Below are 16,769 nucleotides of genomic sequence, written 5' to 3'. Positions count from 1 at the left end.
TATATTTACAAAATCTTATGCAAAACAGTTTGGCTCCACAAAAGGGCCATAAGTTGTCCTAGTAACATCCAGGTAATTCCAGACACTGGAATCAAATTAGATTATATTGAAAAAGAACTGCACAAACTGGGTCCAAACAAAGCACAGGGAGGAGACAGAATTAGTAATAATGACCTGAGAACACTTCAGCAAGAACTTACAGTACCATTACATCTATTATTCACTGTGTCATATAAATATGGGGATATTCCTCAAGACTGGAGAAATGCATGTATTAAACCTGTTTTTAAGAGAAAGGGGAAGTAGGTCAAACCCAGAGTCATATAGACCCTTAGGTCTACTTTCGTGTTGTGGAAAAATAATGGAGAAGGCAATATTGGATAAGTTATTGTCAGAAATGGATAGGTTGGGACTTGAAACCATATATCAGCATGCATATGTTGAAAGCAGATCTACTACCACCTGTAGCATGATGTTCTTTAACAATATAATAACAGCTATGAATGAAAAATTGTGCTGTGATATAATTTATATAGATTTAACTTCAGCATTTGACAGGGTAATATACATAACATTTATCAAAAAATTAGTACAACTAGGTATTGATGTACTCTTGATAAGATGGATAGCTGCATGGCTTACAAATAGGGCATGGCAAGTATCATACAGCAACTGGACAGGTGAAATCCTTGGTTACAGTAAGGGTGTCCCACAAGGCTCTGTCCTAGGCCCTTACTTGTTTAGATTGTATCTTTCAGACCTAACTTTTTCATCTGAGGTGTTTTACAGTCTATATGCAGACGACCTGAAATTGGGTAAACTGATTACATGTGTTACATATAAGGCATGTCTGCAAAATAACTTGACTAAATTGACCATTTGGGCATAGGAGAATAATATGCTGATAAATACATCAAAAACTAAGCATATGAAATTGGGTAGGCATAAATTGAAAGGTGAATATTTAATACAGCACACAGTGATTGAAACGGTAGACTTATTTAAGGATCTGGGTATATGGGTAGATTCAGCTATGAGTTTTTCTAATCATATCAACCAACTGGTTAATGATAGTTATAGAACTATAGGCTGTATAAAAAGATTTATAGAGTCTAGGAAATCAAAAATAATGAAGTCATTGTTAGTTATATTACACCCAAATGAGTATGGAATAACAATATAGAAACCTTATAAGAAAACAAGTGTGAGCAAACTGGAAAGAGTACAATGGAAATATACAAAGGGTATCCATGGATGTGAAAATGTAAGTTAGTATGAAAGACTAAAATATCTGAACTTGTACTGTGTCACTTACAGATATCTAAGAGGAGATCTTATTCAGGTATATAGGGCATTTAGTGACAACTACCTCTGGGAATGTTTGGGGTTAACAAAAAGTACTAGAGAATCATCAGATAACCTATCTAGAAGATTCTCCAAGAATGAGAAGTGTACTAATTGGTTCTCTGACAGAGTAGCTAATGCATGGAACATACTACCAAATTACATTAAAGCAAGTACTAGTTTAGATATTTTTAAGAACAACCTGGATTCTTATTATGAGAACAAGTGTTTTGGTATATTGGCAAGCTAGAAGGGCATTAATGCCAGTTCTTTAAATATTTGTATGTATGTATGTATTTGTATGTATGCACCCTTACTGATATTTAAGGTGAGGACATTAATACTACGTAGCATGTTTATTTTTTATACATTATCTTAGTGAACTTGGCTATCTTTTGCTGAAGCAGTTGTATTATCTAGTTTGTAGTCATTTGGTTAGCTATAGCACACCTAACACTTTTACATTTGAGACAAATAGTCCATATAGAAATAACTGCATTACAGAGCCATATATAATATCGGCAGTACTGACCATCAAGATAGAATGGTAACACCTCACTCTGTGTCCTATTGAATGTGAATGTTTTACTCCAAGAACTACATATGGATTAAGACATAATACTTCTGATTTGTAAGTTATTCCTTTATATGCAATTGTGTCAAGAACCTTAACAATATCAAATTAAAAAGCAAGTACTCTCACTCCTTCATCCAGTACTGCTTTTACCTCATCAAAGAATGCTAGAAAATTCAGAACCCATATTGTTCAACATCTAAGAAAAGTAGATCCCCTGTGTCCTGTAGAATCTCTTTTTATAATTTCTCGAAGTCTTTTGGGTTTCTAATACCATGACAGGAATGGGCCCAATTCCTAAAGCCAAAGTAGGATTCAAGTTCATGAAACTAGTTTGTCTCAGTCTTGGATGTCAGCCACAAGTGCTCTTCACAGCACCCACAGTGTGCCCAGTAATGACTCCTTCTGCAATTCATATGGAGTTATATGAATTAGTAACATATCTAAGTACAACTGTAAATGCTTGTTTACAAGACCCATTGCTCCTACTCCTATTGGAACTATCTGGGTGTCATTCTTCCCCACTGCCCTCATTTCCATCTGCAAATTGTTTGACTTTGTGTCTGTACATAAGACAGTGTAGTCAGTGGGTATAGCAATTTCAGTGATCAATGCTACTTTTGTCTTCTTTTCATGGACTACATTTGGTTTTATTGCATCTATTTTTTGAACTGTTGATAATGGGTGATCCCATGTGATATAAACTTAAAACAGAGTTAGAAGGTCACACTGAAAAAACAATCAGAAAAAAACTAAATGAAAACTCCAGCCAAGCTAGAACTTCCAATGAGTGACCTCCCAAACCTCCTGTAACAGAGGCACATGGGATATATGCAAATGAGCCTTATGAGCATCAGGTGTTTCAGCTATAAGGGTCATTTGCATATATCCCATGTGCTTCTGTTACAGGAGGTTTGGGAGGTCACTCATTGAAAGTTCTAGCTTGGCTGGAGTTTTCATTTAGTTTTTTATGATTGTTTTTTTCAGTGTGACCTTCTAACTCTTTGTTTTAATTTGTTATTTGGGATATTTTGCAGTCACCCTAATGTTAATGGACATCAGCTGGGTATAACAACCCTGTGTTTCTTATGCTTAGTCAAAAACCTGATGTCCATAAGGGTCATTTGCATATATAACATGTGCCTCTGTCATAGGAGGTTTGGGAGGTCACTCATTGGAAGTTCTAGCTTGGCTGGAGTTTTCATTTAGTTTTTTATGTTATCTAAACTTCATCATTTTCTATAATGCTTTGTGGCTCATGTTTCTAGTGTTTTTCAGCTACTTCAGTAGTCGAATGTTTGCATAATCCCCAATGCAACAGTCTTGCCACATTATTATGCCTTTCAGTATAAAGTCCTTCTGCCATTATTATGTCACAACCAGCAATGAGGTGTGTGACTGTTTCCAATTCTGTTTTACAAAACCTACATTTGTCTGTTTCTCCCGCATGTTCAATGGACTTTGTAAACCAACATATATGTTGTCCACTGTCTTGGGCAGCCAATATTAACCTTTCATCTTTTGGTTTAAATTCACCCCTCCTTAGCCATTCCTAAGTTTGATCCTGATCAGCATGAGGTTGTTCAAAGAGTTTTCTGTACTTGTAACTATATTTATGCATTTTCCACATTTCTTGGCTTCTCATCTCATCCTTCACCTTATATTCTTTATTTTTTGTTTGTTTTTTGGCACATTCAGTTGCTGGCAGATCTTTGTCTACTTCTGGTTTGATTTCCATTCCTGCTTGACACTGACATGCTTCCGCTAAACTAAGCAGGGAAGTCATCTTAGACTTATTCTCCTCATGTTTTAAAACTTTCACTACATTTGGGTCTTGTGAGTTCAGCAGATATTTTTCCAGTCATACAAATGCAGATCTATACATGTAATCAATTTTGAGGAAGCCCATACCTTCTTCAGAATGGGGAATATATAGTTTTGATATACAATGATTTTTATAAATCATTCAATAAGCATGAAGCATCCTTCTTGTTTTCCTGTCCAGTTGATCCAACACCTTTTGGGGACAGTCAGTCACTCAAAAACTGTAAGTTAGGACAGGAAGAACAAATTGGTTTATGGTTTGGACTTTGTTCCTAGATGTCAGAGCTGTTTTCAGTATTAATATTAATCTTCTAAAATCTTCCTTACTAAGTTTTATTCACATTTCCATGTTTTATTGTTGATCCTTCATCAGTTCCCAAATATGTATACACTCTATCTTGCTCAAGTTCTTTTATGTCACATTCTTGTCCCAAACTGATGGTTTCTTGGTGCTCAAGCTTTCCTGTTTTTCAGGTCACTTGTGCACATTTAGGAAGACCAAATGACATTCTTACATCATCCAAAAAAGCTTTGACCACTTGCAGTTGTGCTTTCAGTTCCTCATCTGATGAACTATACAGTTTTAAGTCATCTACAAAAAGAAGATAAGTATTTCCACTTTGTTGTTTTCTGGGAGCCAAACTGTAGCCATGACCTAATCTGTTAAGAAGACAGCTTAATATGTTAAGGGTAAGACAATAGAGCAGCGGTGACAAAGAGTCTCCCTGGAATATCTCCCTTTGAATTTTTATCTCTGGAATAATAATTTGTTTTTGATCATGGCTTAACTGCAATGTGGTTTGCCACTGTTTCATGGTGGCTGTATTGTAATCGATCAGTGTCGGGTGTAGTTTATACATTTTAAAGCACTCTTTTATCCATGTATGTGGGACACTGTCAAATGCTTTTTTGTAGTCTATCCATGCCATACTTAGATTCTTCCCCCTTTTACAGTTCTCCATTATGACTTTATTTAACAATAAATATTCCTTTGTTCCATGTGGCTTTCTTTTGTTACCTTTTTGTTCTATTGCCATGATTGACTTTTCCTCTAAATGACTACAAACTCTGTTGGCATTAATTCCATTGTCTAGTTTATACATCATCAGAAGGCAAGTTATTGATCTATAATTTTTAGGATAGCTTGCAGGTTTGCTCTTAAATAGCAGCACTGTTTTTCCTGTTGTTAACCAGGTTGGTGTCTGTTTGGGATGCACATATAAATAGTTCTTACTCATAGCTAAATCTACATGTAAGGATGTTAATACTTTTAGCCAGAAGTTCGGTACTGCATCTGCTCCTGGGGTTTTTCATTTAGGAGCTTTTCTTAGCTTTGTTTCAATCTCTTTGACTATTACTTCATCCCATTTCATAGTCTGTATATTTGAACTTCCTATTCTTCCTTTTACTTCTTCTATCCATTCACCATCTTTGTTATGTTCTACAGGCTCTTCATAGATATTTCTCCAAAATATATCTATTTCTTCTTTTTTGGTGTTTTTTCAATTTCTTTTGCCTTGTTTTTCAATTCTCTATAGAACTTTTTTGGGCTTTCAATAAATTGCTTATTTGGTACTTTTCCTTTATATTTATCTGCATATCATCTAGGTTTTCCTGCCTGTGCTGATATTTTAGTTTATTATTTGCAATAGTGCATGATAGATCCTTATCTGTTTGGACGCTGTGGATTGCTTTTATCACATTTATCTTTATGAGTATTTTTGTAGATCTGTTCCCTCTTCTATAGTCTTCCAATGGTGACACTTCTTATCTTAATTGCTTTATAGTGTTGTCTCTTCAGTACTTCCATGATGGCATTTGCTTTCTCCCCTTCCTTTCCTTTACTGACCTGTGTTTTTGTGGTAAGACTTTATCTGTTGTTAATTTAGCTACACAGTAATATATCCTATTTACTTCTGTTATATCACATGGATTTCTATGAATAGTTCTAATTACTGTGTTCATCAGTTCATCAACCTTCTAACTTTTTGGGTTTTATTGACTTTCAGTAGTCTATTTCTTTAATTGATCTTAATATGTCTGTGCATCTCCATTAAATCAAACAACTCTTCTCTTAGATCTTTTTCTTCTAAACTGAGGCCACATTCTTTGTCCTCCAATTCCTGCAGGCATTCTACAGAAAGTTCCAGAGCATCTTCCTGTGCCACATTCTCTTCAGTTTTGTCCTGTGTCAACCATTCCTCTTTCATATGAGAACTCACTGGCCTATCACTCCACAACATTGACTGTGTCAGAATTGCCACAGCTTTCTGTTCCTTTCCTTGCTGTGCAACTCCAATTGAACTCTTGTACTGGCGTTATATGGCAATTGATCAGGTGTTTCCTGCTCCACTGGTTTCTCCTTAATTTGGGGATCAGTCGCTCTATCCTGTTGTGATGTTATCAGAGTTAGATTTTCTAAACTACATCCGTCACTTCACAGGTAATCCATTACCTCAGTTTGTATTTCTTTAACGTCTCCATTACTAATCCTCTTTTCTACTTTTCCTCTTTGTTTTCTTATTTTTTGTATTGTAAAGTTTTCCATGTCCAGATTCCTTTGCCTATATTTTGCTTCAAATATCTTTGGTGCTGCTCCTTTTGTATTGACTAGTGTTGCTTTCTCCTTTGCATAAATAAATGCACCATATTAAACCTCTTTTTCTTTCCCATATACATATTTCTTCTTCAGATGTTTGCAGCTTCTCCTGTTTCTTCTTACTTGGGGGACTCATTGTTCCATCATGCTGTGATATAACCTGTGTTAGACTTTCTACACTAAATCCTACATTCACAGGTGCTCCATAGCTTCAGCTTTTTAACTTCTACTTTACTAATCTTCTGTTCTACAGTCCATCTTTGTGATCTTATTTTTGGTATTGTGAAATACCATATCTGGATACTATTGCCTGTATTTCTCTTCAAATATCTCTGGGGCTGCTTTATGTATTTATCAGTTTGGATTTCTCCTTTGCATAAATAGTGCACAATATCAGATCTCTCTTTCTTTCCCATGCCACATTTCTTTTTATACCTTTCAAAAACTTCTAAATTTTGTTCTTTATATTTTTTGCACTTCCCCCGTCACTTCTTTTTCCAAACAGCCCAAGGTTTTTTGGTCTATACAATGTTTTTCATATATCTGTTGTATTAATGAACGCACATTTTTATTTGAATCTTCTGACAGTTTTTCTTGTGCAAGTGTTTTTCTTTCTTCTAATTTTCTCTTAATAATTTTGTATATCTCCTGGAAATTCCAGGCTTCTTGCATAATAGTAACAATACATAATTTCTTTCTTGTCCTCAATAGTCCAATCTATCAACTTTATGGTTCTTTTTTTTTTTTTGGCTTATCGATTTTTGTGCTTTTATGGACTACTTCTTCCTTCTACAACAGGGAGGGGGGCAATCTTCCCCCTGAGCCTGAACTAGCCTGATTGTAGGAATTTTTCTGTATCTTGAAGATTCTACTCTGTCATTTTTTTCAAGTCATGGCACCAGTGCACCTACCAGGATTGGGCACTTCTTTATCCTGGGTCTTGTGCACCCAGCTATCTTATTTATTTTTAACCTACCTCTGACCATGATCTATGCTATATAAAATACAGTCTGTGTATCAGTGTTGGTGAAAAACAGGGTCCACCTTGTGAAGGAACTCATCACGACTTGAGGATGAATTCATTTCCAGCAAAACTGGTCGCCATTGCTTGCTGATTTATCAGCTTTCCATTTGGACCCTTATCTCTCCATTTTGGACCCTTATAAACTTCATTATAAATGTCTTCATGATGTTGCATATGATATTGTCAAGATGTTGGGTCTAGAATTAAGTGTCATGAGATACACCTTCTTTGAAATTATAGCACTATATTCTGTTACCATAGGTCAGGGCCATGTTTACAGTCAGTGGAGGGGGTGGCAGATTTTCTTTCAGTTTAATAATGAATCAGCTGTAAGCATTTGGTCCCATGCAACTTGACTTTTCAATTTACTTGTGGCAGCAGTTATTGCATCAATTATTAATCAGGGGATGCCACCCCTTGCATCTACAGCAGTTTGGGATATTCCATTGGTTATAATGGTTACTAGTAAATCATTGTGAAGTATGCAAACATTTATTGCTAACATATTCTTTATATCCTGTGGCTGGGTGATGACATCACGTTTATTGATAACATGCTGCATTCACATTTTTCCCTTTTGCCCTTCAGCTGTCATTAAAGAATAAATCATTATTATTATTATTAATATCACTGTTGTTGCTTTCAGTTTCTGTCTTCAAGTTAAGTTGATAGCCAGATTCTGAAGATTTAATAGAAAATGTAACCTTTTCTGTACTTTCTTTAATCTAGTCTTGTTTTTATAACTACAATAATATTTGAATGCTAGGTTGTATCTATTTTGTTCTGCTGTATATCTAGTTATTATATGATTCCATCAAGGGAGTTTGTAGAGAAATGTTCATAGCAAACTTAAGCATAGGTTTAGAGCATGTCTTATTAATAAGGTGAAAACAGCAAAGCAGTTGAGGCAAGGAACCACTTAGCACATTCTCATAAAGCAGACCACCCAGTGATGGTGTGGAAGAATGCTGGGCTTGGAACCGGCCAGTAGTTGTTTGGACATGGGTCCGATTAACAACAAATGGCAATTTGGAAAAGAATGGCAGACAGCAAATTAGGCATGAAACAGGTCAGAAGGCTAGAATCTAGACAGAAAGGAGACTGGGACTTAACAAAGATGGCAGTGATGATGGAAATAAAGTTCAAGAGTGATATATTTGATAATGTGTCATGCACTAAAGACATGCATATTGGAATGATACAACTGAATAAATTATTTGTTTAGTTATTTAAATCATTTGTTGTGGTAACATTTAGAGTGGAGTTAAGTTGCCATCAACATTACATTAACCAAGCATATTACTAATCAACAGTGACTGTCAAAGGGGAAGATAAATTGCAATGGTATTTGACAGATGTTAGCTAAAAAGTTCATTTTGAATACAAAACGGCACACAGTTTACAGGAGCTAAAGCAATTCAAGTAATTGTCTTAAAATGAAAATGGAGGATAAATAAATGCTAAATATAAAACAGAAGCCTTAGACAAACAAACTGTGATGTATCCTTTCTCCAGTAATACTGATACCGAAACAGAGAGTATTTCATTATGGGCAAAATATATACTGACAATCAAAACAAAAATTGAAGAAAACAGAAAAACAGCATTACTGAGACATTACAAAACAACAATTTGAAGTTATTAGCATAATAAATTTAAAGATTAGTCAAGAGAAAATGATACAGACAGATTTGGCGAGAGAGAAAGAGAGAAAGTATGTGTTAGTGCTTGTACTGAGTAAGGAGTTCTTTTCTAAAATGACATTTAATTTAAATGCAACCTTGATGGACATTCTAATTTGATTAGAAAGATTAAGTTGGGTGATTTTTTTAGAGATAAGGTGCTTTGAAACTTGACTACTTGTGACATTAGAGCCAGATCACATTGTTTAAAATTCCTTTCATGAAACATTCATTTCCATTAATCAGTGGTGTTACTCCCATTGATTTATCAGGACATCACAAACTACTTCTGCCTGATTACATCTGACATTGAAGACTTGGTGTTACCTCACAAACAGACTGGGATCAGGGCTAATAATGATTCTGGGACTGATAACTGTCTTAAATGAATGCACTTCATTTAGTGACTCCTTCAGTACAAAATGTCAAAACTAAAAGTTAAGTACTACCCTTTCAATAATCACGCATGTGTGATAACCTTTGAGCGATTGCTAAAAAAAATGTCATTCAGAACTTTAGGTATTGCAAATGACAGAAAGCCATTAATAAACATAAATCCCATGATCTTTAAATGCAAGCAACTTTTAGTAATCATATGTGGAAAAATAAAAAGTGTGTATATCTATGTATATGTATATGAATTTGTGCATGTGTGTTAACATGATTGGTCACAGATGTGCATCTATACAGACACACAGTCTCACGCGTGCGCACACACATACACACACACACACACACACACACACACATGCACACGCACATACACTGTGTAATACAGCAAGAGAGACAGGCACACACACACTCATTCACACACACAAACCTGTATGTATGTGTGTGTGTGTGTGTGTGTGTGTGTGTGTGTGTGTGTGTGTGTGTGTGTGTGTGCGTGCACGCATGCGTGTATGTGTGCATGTGCATGTGTTTATGCATTTGAAATTATTCTCACAACATACTAATAAGCAAAATTTAAAAGCACAAGGTAAGTAGTTTGTTGTTTGCTCTGCAGTGGTCTAATTAGCTCAACAAATCACAATTCATGTAAGCATTCCTGATCAATACAACCTTAAACAAATGTATGCCTTCTTAAAATATCTGTCTTTGCTCAGTATTATTATGACAACAAAACAGTTTAACTTTACTTTTTCTGACATCCAACACTTTCATGCCTAAAATAATAATGCAAAGGGATACAAAAATATAAATACATGTTTGGCAGTGTCATGTTAATCTATAGATAGATCAAAATGCTGAATACAAGATGAAATTATACAGTTAACACCAAAGGGAAGATGACAGTATAAATTATAATACATCTAAGAAAATAATATGCAGTAATGACATTTATGAGAATAGTACATTAATTTGTAGATTAAACTTAAAGCTGAATATAAGATAAAACAATTTGGTTGTATTCTGTTCATAAAAACAGTAGAGATGACAGCAGGAAACACATACATTTACATGAAATCATTTTCCAGACACTGTTGCTGTTGGGGATATTGTAGAGAGTGGTTACTACCAATTTCTGCAGAAGTATTAAAAACTGGAGATACAGAGCGCTGGGAATTTCTTCTTATATTCTGACATTATATTGCTGCTTCAGATGCATATTATGTTGATATATGACTGCAATTCACATAGTCCACAAGGAGTTGTACATGTGGCCCAAAAACATTAATGATTTATTTTGCATGTAACAAGAATGCTGAAAGAGATTTATCTTCAATGCCTTATTTATTAGATGCGTTGAATGAAAAAGGAAGGTGTGCTTGTGTTTATAACACTGTATGATGTAATTAAAAAGTACTGTCATTAGCAAAAACACTAAGGTATTCCTCAGTGCTATGAAGTGACATTTTCTGAATGCTGGTATTGGGTCAGGTAATGGCGGTATTGAGTCCTTTGAACCTCACAGATCTTTGTTTGATGAGGGAGGCAAAGGTCATTTTTCTGTTCCTGCTCTGTCTATATAATCTGTAGCAGCTCAGATGGAAGAACTGAGAATAACTAATTAAACTGTGCAGCCTATAGTGCCAGGACTACACTGAGTTCTGCATTCAAGTGCTAGTCAGCACCATCATATGTGCTGGGCTGGGGGATTTATATTAATCCCTAAACCCCCACCCATGCCAGGTAAAGTATCACTGAACCCTGGTCACCTAGGTCATAATCAGCTCTTTATCCGTCTAAACCACTGCTCATGTGCTACCCTGTAAAACTATTAAACACTGATTATGTATTACACTGTAAACGATTAACACTGCTCACATGCTACCCTGTAAACCATTAACGCCACTGATGAGCTGCTATCCTGTAAATCATCGAAGTTGCTCATATCCTACCCTGTAAACCGTTCATGTGCTACTCTGTGAACCACTGACCATAGGGTCATAGGATCATTGGAAGTTACTAAGCTATTGGCCCTGAGGCCCTTATAAGTCTAGCCAAGAATTTAGCCAATGTTTCAACAAGTCAGCACCCTATGCCACTGTCCAGCAGTGACATAGGTGGAATCCCAGGGGTGTATTTTCTGTTCCCCATTCAGTTATCCAGGTTGCACTTAAAAAGATTTAATGAAGTACTCTGCTTTATGTGGAGAGGGGGACTATTCAACAAAAGGGGGAGTCTCTGCCAAGTCCTATTTATGTCACAGACCAGACTGAGGTCTCGCGTGCAGACTACTCAAGTGGAGCTTGACTTGCGTATATGCAGCAGTCCCATCAGGCTGGGTTCTGAGATTGCTTTGTATGCCAGACAGAGGTCACCTCTGAGGAGTCTGTAGGAGACTGAGTAGAGGGGCAGGGCTTTTAATCTAGCTGTGTAGGGTAGATGTTTGAGGCCCTGGATTCCCTGTGTGAGGAATCTTTGTGGTCTCTCCAGCTGCTGCATGTTCCTTGTGAGGTACATGCTGAAAGGGGCATTGTATTCAATAATTGGTCTTATAAGGGAAGTATACAGGGATGTTAGGACCACCTTGTCCCTGGATGAGATACCCTTACTAATGAGGTGGGCCATGTAGGAAAGCTTTCCATACAACAGAGGCAATATGGTGGTCAAAAGTCAGTTTGCTATCAACCTGGGTTTCCAAGTGCCTCACGATTGATTGCATGCTTAGTGCCTTATTATCAATGTGATCATTTGTGGGGACATCATTCTCCCCAAAAGGGATGATGATGTATTTTTTGCATTCAGTTTGAGGCCATGTTTCTGGCACCAGTCATTTGTTTCAGTGAGACCCTCTTGGAGGGTGTCCACATCACTAGGGGAATTGATGACAGCATCCAGCTTGCAGTCATCTGACAACTTGGTAAGCTATAGCCCACTAGATTGGCCTACACCTCTGAGAAGTATATCCCAAACAGCAGAGGCCCCAAGACTGATCCCTGGGGTACACCACTTGTTATGAGTCTACTACCTGAGGTGGCTTCCCCTATTTTGACTAGGTGGGTTCTATCAGTGAGCCAGTTTGCTACCCATCTGGTAACATATGGATCAATGCCTAGTTGAGAGAGTTTATCTATCATACCTGAGTGAGGAGTAGTATCAAAGGCCTTGGCCAGGTCAAGGTAGGTGGTGTGCACCATCTTCCCCTCGTCCATGGCCTTGGTGACTGTCTCAAAGAAGTTGACCAAATTTAACAGGCATGACCTCTCCTTGACAAAACCAAACTGTGTGGGATCAAATGTCTGTAGGTTGCCAATGTCCTTGTTAATGAGGTCCATTTTAATCCACTCCATGGTCTTGCAGATCAGGCTAGTTAGGCTGATGAGTCTATAATTTCCTGGATTGGTAGACACTCCACATTTGTGCAAAGAGATGACAGTAGCTGTCCTCCACTCAGCTGGGACAAAGCCGGTAATCAGGCTTTGGTTGAATAGCAGGCATAATGGTGTTGCAGGTTCCTGCCTGGGTTCATGTAGGATGCAGCCTGGATGTTATCTGGTCCCATAGAGGCTGTATTTTTTGCCTTTGAGAGGGCAGTGATGGCCTGCTTCCTAGAGATAAGGGGGGGGGGGCTGGTACTGGGTATGTCCTGTTTTACTGATGCTGGGGACAGAGGAGTTAATTTTTCACTGAACCTGTCTGCCAGCAGGTTAGCTACATCTACAGGGTTTGTGTATGTAATGTCCTTGACCACCAGTTCTGTTCTGAGCAGATCTGGGTGCCTCCCTTGAGAGTGCAGACATATGTGAAGAAAGGGTCTATATTATAAGCATGAACGTTTGCTTACCCGAATACCTAAACGCCAACATATATTCCGCAAACCGCAAATACAGTGAATGCCCTAAACCACGAAATTCAAAAAGTCAAACCGTCATAGTTGTCCCACCCCACTGTCCGCTACATACTACCTACACAAACAAACTAAATAAACCACATACATACACTAACCAAAACCCTACTTCTAACCCTAAACTAAACCCTACTTCTAACTCTACACTAAATCTTGCATATACCACCATGTATGCACTTAACTTAACCCACACCCTAACCCTAAGGTCCGTAACTATCTCACACTTACCTTAAAAAGCTATACCCAAACAAACTAAATAATCCACACACATACACTTAACAAAACCCTACTTCTAACCCTACACTAAATCTAACATACATTACCATCTATGCACTTACCTTAACCCGCACCCTAACCCTAATGTCCATAACTATCGCAAACTTACCTTACGGAGCTATACCACAGAAGGGCCAACCATGATGATTCGACGATTCCAATTTCGCGCTTCTGGACGATCAATATTTTCATGGTTCGATGAAGACGTGTCGGGTGTTTAGGTATTCGGGTAAGTAAACATTCGTTCTTTTAATATGGACCCATGAAGAAAGCCTTATAATTGCTTTTAGTAGATGTGGCCAGTTTGGACTCACAGTTTGCTCTGGGGGATTTCACTAGTGCTCTTATTTGCTTTTTCAGGCTAAGGAGAGATTGCTTCCAATTAGACACTTGCTCCTTCTTGGTCCTGGACAGCAATTTTATCCTTTTATTGTAGAGTTTATTTATTGTAGATGTCCACCAGACAGGTTTACTCTTCCTTGAGGAGGAGGATTTTGTCCTGTCTGGTATTCCTGACTCCATGCAACTATATAAATGCTCATATAGTACTTTGGTGTAAGTTTGGACATATGTGTTTCTGTGAAGGGGGAGGGGGCTGTGAAGCTATTTATACCTTCCCTCAGGAGGTTTTAATCAGCTTTGGAGAAGTTTTTTTTTTAATCCTAGTGAGGGGGGGGGGGTCGGGAGAGATAGTGACTTTGAAAGTGATTGCTTTGTGGTCGGATCTTACCAGGGAAGATGACACTGTAGGGATACTGTAGTGGTTAGTCATGTTGGTTAATACCAAGTCTAAGATATTTTCGCCTCTTGTGGGGGTACCAGCCAACTGGTCCAAGGCATTTGCATTGACAAACTCAAGGAATCTCTGAGCATTTGTGTTTTGGCATCAGTATTTTTTCCAGTCTATGGTGGATAGTTAAAGTCACCCAGGATCAGGGTAAAGGGTTGAATCTTCATAGATTTGAAGAGGTACAGATAGGTGGAGTGGATATCTTGAGTCAAAGTTGGAGGCCTGTAGCTAGCTATGATTTGAATAGAGGTCTTGTTAGTTGTTAACAGCACCTGGAGTATTTCTTGTGCATCATACTGTTTGACCAGCCTAGAGGTGTGTATGTCTTTTATATATATTGTAACTCCACCTCCTTTTGTTTTGTTGCCCATGGCTTGGGGTCTGACTGAATGATAGGATGAGTAACCTGGTATGGCTGGGGTGCTCTCCGCAGCTTTGAACCAGGTTTCTGTGACTGTACAAATGTCAGCATCTTCCAGGATTAAGAATGCTTGCAATGGGTGCAGTTTCATGCTTAGACTCCTAACATTTAGCAGCATAACCTTTAATTTACATTTTGATGAAATTTTCATGTTGGTAGCTTTGACCTCATGGCATTGCCTAAAAAAGGCACTATGGGGAGGCAAGAGCCATTGCCAGGAGCCTGAAGCCCAAGGGAGACAGATGCAGGCCATACCTAGCAAAGCATTGTGGCTTGTCAAACATGTCATCCCAGGCTATCAGGTACTGGATCCCCTTTGAATGACACCAGAAACTGTTAAGGTCAATCATTTTCTGTTAGTATTGAGGCATCATTCTGGGTGATGGTAGAATGTTGCTTAAGGCTAGGAACATACCTGCCTGGGACACATATTCAGCGAGCTCGATCATATCTGTCTTCATATAGTCCAGGGAGGTGCATCGCTAGTCATTTACACCAACGTGGACTATGACAGAGCCATAACAGTACCTGTTAAGAGACTTGAGTTCATTGGCGATACGTCAGATTCTGGCACCCAACAAACAACTAACAGTGACTGTCTCCTTATCCAGCATGGTGAGGGGCACATCTGTGTGTCTCACAATGCAGTATCCCATGACTAATATGTTGGGTTTATGTTTAGGCTTTAGTGGCTGTGAGACACAGGTGTGCGGACTATGTGGGGTGTGATAGGCAGTGGAGTTTGCATGCATTTATGCCTTGGAGGTCTCTTTTGTTTGACTATGCTTTTATTGAGGGCTTCAACATATGTGGGTGTGTGTTGTGCAGGTGTGGGCGGTGTTTGAGGTGTGATGTTCATGTTGCCAACCTTCTCAGTGCCAGATATACTGGTTTGTGGGGGAGAGTAATGACACTAGGTGCTTGATGTAATTGCATCTCTCACAAATTGTGTTCCTAGGTGGCAGTAGTAGAGGGTTATCCATGTACACGAGGCAGTTGCTACACTGTCTCAGGATTCCCATATCGACCAGACTGGCAGGAGAAAATGTAGGAAATTGTCCATCCATATTTGTCAGAAACTGGAATAGCTAAGAGGGTAAAGGGAGGAAGGTCTACAAGTAGTACTACTAGATGATAACACAAGTGCTACTAAAGGAAAACCTGTAACTGGAATACCTGAAAAAGGGTTAAAAAAATGCAGCTGAAGCTCTGGATGCATAGACCTGTATCTAGACTGTGCTACTCAATTTTAACCTTAATAACTCAGTAAGAAAAAACTCATAATGAAGTACAGATTAATCAATTATAGTCAAAAGAATGCAACTCACAGTATGAAAAAATACAGTTAAACAGCAATGAAATGCAGTAAAATGCAGTTAAACAGTAATGAATTGCAGTAGATAGCAATGAAATGTAGTTAATCTGTAGTTTGCTTTGAAACAGTAGCTCACAAGTCACAACAGTAGCAGACAGCACAAATAAAGCAACGTAATAAATACGGCAAACTAAATGCAGTTGAACTCCTAAGCACAAACAGCAAAATGAAGTAGAAAGAGGTACAGTTTTTTTTTTTTAGTAGAAAGTGAAGACACAGAAGTTAATGAGATAATTCAAGGTTCAGAAGCTAAAGGGGTGGGCCTTTACTAGGTTGTCACTATAAGCAGTAGAATGAACTGATGTAATGTGAGTGGGGGGGAGTGTCCAGTATCAACTTTATACTAGAAGCGGGCAATTCAAAGCCACCAAGACTTAAGTCCACCACAACAGCTGGGTGAGTGAGTGGGACAAAAGAAACAGTTGCACAGACTACCCAGATATACAGTAAAACAGAAGTGCAGAAACAGTTGAAAATAACTTATCTTTTTCCAGTATCACAGCAGAGCAAATGGCAGAAGGCCTCTCACTGCAGCTTTCAACAGCTTGAGCAAAAATTATAACTGG

Source organism: Protopterus annectens, chromosome 17.part0 (assembly GCF_019279795.1).
Source record: "Protopterus annectens isolate FY-2018-M chromosome 17.part0, PAN1.0, whole genome shotgun sequence".
Classification (NCBI taxonomy): domain Eukaryota; kingdom Metazoa; phylum Chordata; order Ceratodontiformes; family Protopteridae; genus Protopterus; species Protopterus annectens.
Note: the sequence above shows the minus strand (reverse complement) of the source record.